Genomic DNA, 6,034 nt, shown 5'->3' with positions numbered 1-6,034 from the left:
GGGTAAGACACCAAACAGGCCAATTAAGGGTGAGGGATGGATGGTAACAGACGTGATAGCGGAGAGTGAGTTGAAGACAGACTTCCAAAACTGAGATAGGGTGGGGCAAGTCCAAAGCATGTGGGCGAGATTAGCTGGTCCTAGGTGACATTTATCACAGTTAGGATCAGTACCAGGATAGATGCGAGCTAGTCTACTTTTGGACCAGTGCACTCTATGGACCACTTTACATTGTAAAACCCCGTGGCAGGCACAAATGGATGATGTGTCGACACGTTTCAAAATAGACTGCCAAACCTCAGTCCCTATCTCTATATTAAGGTCCTCTGACAAATTAGTTCGAAAGTTATCAGAGGGCAGAGGGTGGCATGTGAAAAGAGTATTGTATAGCTTTGAAATGGTACCCTTGAGGTTAGGGTTAATACTTAAGATAGTGTCAACCCAGGTAGAAGGAGGAATAGCAGGGAAACTTGGAAAACGATTACGAATAAAATCTCGGACTTGTAAATATCTGAAGAAGTGGGACTTGGGTAGATTGAATTTATGGGCCTGCTGATCAAATGATGCAAATGTTCCATCAATGTAAAGTTGTTTTACAGACACAATCCCATTGATCTCCCATATTGAAAAGGCAGCATCAGTGATGGAGGGAGTGAGCAGCGGATTGGAATGCACAGGGGACAGCAGAGGTATTCCCTGGAACCCAAAGTGCCGTTTAAGTTGAGTCCAGATCTTGAGACAGTTTTTAACTACAATATTTTTGGAGTATTTTGAGGATGGTAACGTCAGGGGGAGGCACAAGAGGGACATCAGAGAAGAAGAGCCAAATGAGGCCTCCTCAATCTGCAGCCACGGTGGAGGTTGTTTGTTAATACAACGCCAGGACAATAAAGTTTGAATGTTAGCGGCCCAATAATAAAATAAAAAGTTAGGCAATGCTAAGCCACCCATTTCCTTGGATTTTTTGAAGAATGTTTTTTCGAATTCTGGGTGTTTTCTTGTTCCATGTAAACTGAGAAATTGAGCGATCGAGTGAATGGAAGAAATGTCTCGGAATGAAAACTGGTATACACTGAAAAATATATAGAAATTTGGGGAGCACATTCATTTTAATGCAATTTATTCTGCCAGCCAGAGATAGAGGTAGGAGAGACCAACGTTCGAGGTCTTGAGTCAGTCGGACCAACAGAGTGGAGAAATTGCACCGAAACAAATCTGAGAAGCTCTTGGTCACGCAAACGCCCAGACACTTAAAACTTGCCAGAGATGTCTTAAACGGTAACTTTGAAAGGGGGTAGGCTGTAGCTGCAGCGTTAATGGGAAGCAGTTCACTTTTGTTAAAATGTAACTTATAACCCGAAATCTGCCCAAACTCCCTCAGCACAGCCGATACTGGAGGAATAGATTTGTCTGGGTCCGAGATGAATAGCAGAAGTTCGTCAGCATACAAGTAGAGTTTATGCTCAACTCCCCCCCTTGAGATGCCCTGCATCTGACTGGACCTGGGGGCCACCGCCAGCGGCTCAATGGCAATGGCAAACAAAAGAGGAGAAAGTGGACAACCCTGCCGAGTTCCACGTTTGAGGGGGAAATAATCAGAATAATCATTATTTGTGCTGACGCAAGCTAGGGGGGATGTATATAGAAGCCTAATCCATTAAATAAATGTGTTGCCAAACCCCAATCTTCTCAATGTGTGAAATAAATAAGGCCATTCTACCCGGTCAAAAGCTTTCTCAGCGTCAATTGAATTAATAATTTCCGGGGAATCAGGAGAAGAAGGTGAATATAATATGCCAAATAGCCGTCTGACATTGTGAAAAGAGTGTCTGTCTTTAACAAACCCTGTTTGATCTGTGGAGATGATAGTAGTCAGAACAGATTCTAAATGTTTTGCTAGCAAAGATATAGGGCGGAAATTACCACAAAGAAGAGGATCCTTGTCCTTTTTCAGTATAAGAGAAATAGTAGCCTGACGTAGCATAGGGGGAAGTGTGCCAGATTGAAACGATTCATTAAACATGTTAAGCAATAGAGGGGTTAATTTATCAGAAAACATTAAAAAAAATTCAGCAGGGAAGCCATCAGGGCCCGGACATTTCCCACTCTGCATCGACATTAGAGCAGCTTTGATTTCATTAACTGTGACGGGTTCATCTAACCCAGACGATATTTCAGGGTCAATGGAGGGGATGTTTAGGGACCTAAAGAAGTTGTCATATCATCAGATGAGCTCTGAGAAGTATATAATGAACTATAAAAGTCCTTGAATTGGTCATTAATGGTTTGAGGATTAATAGATATTCCATCAGCAGTATTCATTTGAGTGATGTGCTGAGAGGATTGTCGAATTTGGTGGGCAAGTATTTTGGTCGGTTTATCTCCGAACTCATAGTAATTGTGGCGTGTTTTTAAAAGTGTTTTTGTTGCCTCTTCTGAGGCCAAAATGTCAAATTCAGCCTTTTTTGTCAGTAATTATTTGAGAATATCTGCACTGGGGGAGTCTACACATCTTGTCTGCAGATCTGATAAAGCCCTGGAAAGGCAGATACTCTTCTCAGTGTTGAGTTTTCTTTGGTAAGCGCAATAGGATATTATTTCTCCTCTTAGATAGGCCTTGTACGCTTCCCAAACTGTTGCTGCAGATATAGCCGGGTTAACATTAGTGGAAATAAAAAGGTCAATGCAATTCCTAATAGTTTTGATAAAATCCGGGTCAGAAAGTAGTAGTGAATTGAAGCGCCAGGGGGAACGTGACAAGGATCTGCTGGGAAGAGAGATGTCAACAATGACAGTTGCGTGGTCCGATGCAACTATAGGGCTGTATGAGCACGGGCTAACAGAGGGGAGCAATTTGTTATCAATAGGAAAGAAATCAATTCGGGAGAAAGTACAATGAACAGGAGAAAAGAAGGAGAACTGCTTGGCACTAGGATTAAAAAAGCGCCAGACATCTGAGACTGCGTATTGCTCCATGAACAGTTGGATAACTTTGGAAGATTTAGATGGGGCAGAGGGCTTGTTAGATGAACGGTCAAGTGAAGGATCAATACAACAGTTAAAATCCCCTCCCAGAATGAGCTGGCTTGAATTTATGTCAGGAATGGAGAAAAGAACATTTCTGAAAAAGTCCTCGTTGTCAAAATTCGAGCCATACACGTTCGCCAACATCAGATTGTTGCCACATATTTTGCCAGTTGCGATAATAAAATGGCCACTTGGGTCTGATATAACATTGGACACAGAGAATGGGACAGATTTATGAACAAGAATTGCAACGCCTCGGGCCTTGCTCGAAAAGAAAGAATGGTAAAGCTGGCCCACCCACCCTCTGCAAAGTTTAAGATGGTCTGATGGTTGGAGGTGGGTTTCTTGTAAAAAGGCTATTTTGTGTTTAAATGTTTTAGATGGTTAATCACATTGTTACGTTTCACAGAATAATTCAGGCCCCTGACATTCCAACTAGTAAATCTTAAAGCACCACTTGGTGCTGTTAAGGAGTTAGAGTTTAGCATAAAATGATACTGGGCAGGTGGTGTACCTGTATGTCCCTGTCCCCATACCTGGCACCTCCCCCCCGCTGACAAGCAACAGGGAAAGAAAAGGTGTGGCGTGAGACCGAGTTTAGTATATTAAGTGTAGAAGAAGCCCACAGGCAAAGGATAAGATAACATGAAATAAACAATATAATAAAAAACCTAACTGAAAGTTAAATGCATCAATCTGGTGCACTTGGAGCACAACATGAATTTATGGATACAGCTCTCAACACTCAGATGAAAGGGAGCTGTATACTTTTCAATAATCCAAACATCTTTAGAATATGATCACAACCAATAACAAATCATTTAAACTTGTTTATTCTTATCTTATGTTACCTATAATTAGTATTCTTTATTTTTAGTTATGCATATTTTACTAATCACTCTCCTTTTAAACTGTTTTTCTTTTACTGTCCTATACTACACACTGGAATGATTTCTTACTTTATTTTTTACAACTATATTAAATAGATAAATGTGTGCTCTCTCGCTCTCTCGCTCTCTCTGTCTCGCTCGCTCACAGAGGCTGTGTGCCCGTGGCGATGACGCGAGCGCCACATATTATTTGAATGGACAAAAAATATAAAATACATGCTGAATGTATATAGGGGAAACACTGACAGTTAATAAAGTTGTTCTGTTGTTAATCACAGCTCCCGATTAATCAATACTTTTTTCAGTTTTGTTTCTTGAACTATTAAAGGTAACAAGGCAGGAGTCATTTCTATGAAAAGGTCATTTTGTGGGTGCAGTGTTCCTTTAATGGGTGTTAATAATATAATGTCAAACCTCTCACTCTTTGTGATTGATTTTAATGATGCCAGCATGAACCATATTTGAGTGTTATTTTGCATTTCAATTATTCATATTACGTTTTATTTTTCAAAAGTAACACAATCTGACTAAAGTTGTCCATAGTCTGATTTTGAATCAGTCGTGTGTCATTTTTTCTCCTCAGAGGAACCGCTTCCTTCACTGATCCAGAGCGTGAGTAATGTCCCATCACTCTGACTCCACCCAGTGCAGCTTTGACTCAGTAGATTTAGAAGACTGAAAGTAATCTCCTTCCTGAACATTATTCATGATACAAACATTTTTTGGTCTCAGATTATTTTCTTACAGAAATAATCTGATCACGCCAAGTTAGGTACACATACTGTAGGTTCTAGGCATCAATGTTATTTATGAATAGTGTTAATAATTTGTGTTACGTCTGTCTGGAGGGGAAATTATAGCACATTCTTCATGAGTTGTTTTTCTAACATTGAGAAAGAGAAACTCACAATACTGATGAAAAAATAAAGATAGTGATTCTATTTTATACCAAAAGAAAAAGATGCAACTGGTTAAACTGCCACTCAGTTGTTAAATCAAGATGCCTGACGTATTTTTTCTACCACAGCCATTGAAAGAGTTACCCAGGAGGTCAAATAATGTCATGAATCAAACACGCCGTTTATACAAAAAGAAAATGGTTTTGTGATGAATTAGATAAACAATATAAAGTGTACTGATACGTTGTGCATGACATGGCTGATGTTCTCTTACCATATACCCTCTTGTAAAACACTGAAACTGACGAGATGTAAACAAAATATAATCTTTAATCATTCCAGCTGAGAAATTGCTCTTTTGCCCCATTAACGTTTCCTTTTTTACCAGGTGGAAACGATGGCGTCTGTCATAGAGCTGCTTCTGCAAACACTGAAAGATTTGAGTGACCAGGATTTACAGAGTTTTAAGAGGGTCCTGAGTCAAATTCAGTCTGGCAAAGGCTACCCAGACATCTCACCAAGATGGCTAATGATGAAAGACAGGCAGGACACAGTGTTTTCTTTGGTGCGAGATCACGGCGATCACAGACTCCTGGAGATGACCACTGAGGCTTTTGAGAAGATGAACAGGACTGATCTGGTGCAGAGGCTGTCACAAAGCAGCTCAGAACCCAAAAGTAAGACAAATAAATCACAAACATCTTTAAATCATCAAACCTGTTTATCCTAAATTGATAAGCTCTGTATTCTTCTTTTTAAGTTTTAAATATAGAGGAAACATAGATTTACAATGTATTTACAGTACCAGTCAAAAGTTTGGACACACCTTCAAATTCAAAGTGTTTTTATTTTAATTTGTTCTGCATTGTAGATTTATACTGAAGACATCAAAACTATAAAGGAACACATATAGAATTATCAAGTAAACAAAAAAGTGTTAAAAAAACAGAATATGATTTATATTTTGATATTTAAATATTGATAGATGTCTTGTAATGCACTATTGAAGAACCTGCGACCCAAGTTTTTCATTCATTGCATAACTACACTGTTTGTGTATATGATATGTCAATAAACCTTAGAAAATCTTGAAATCTTGAAAGGGATGTGCAAAATAGTCATTATATACAGTCTTTAATGAACTATTAGTAGAGAATAACGAGTAATGAATATACTTTATAGGGATCCTATTAATATCTAATAATAAAAATAATGAAA

General features: G+C 39.0%; 1 protein-coding gene across 1 annotated transcript in view; it reads left to right on the top strand.

The window, feature by feature from the left end:
- LOC307013172 (uncharacterized protein) overlaps nucleotides 1–6,034 on the top strand; it is a 157,779-nt gene that overhangs the window by 114,004 nt on the left and 37,741 nt on the right. The window lies entirely within an intron of this gene.

This window comes from Notothenia rossii (genome assembly GCF_949606895.1).
Source record: "Notothenia rossii genome assembly, chromosome: 7".
Classification (NCBI taxonomy): domain Eukaryota; kingdom Metazoa; phylum Chordata; class Actinopteri; order Perciformes; family Nototheniidae; genus Notothenia; species Notothenia rossii.
Note: the sequence above shows the minus strand (reverse complement) of the source record. Positions and strands in the feature narration are given on the sequence as shown.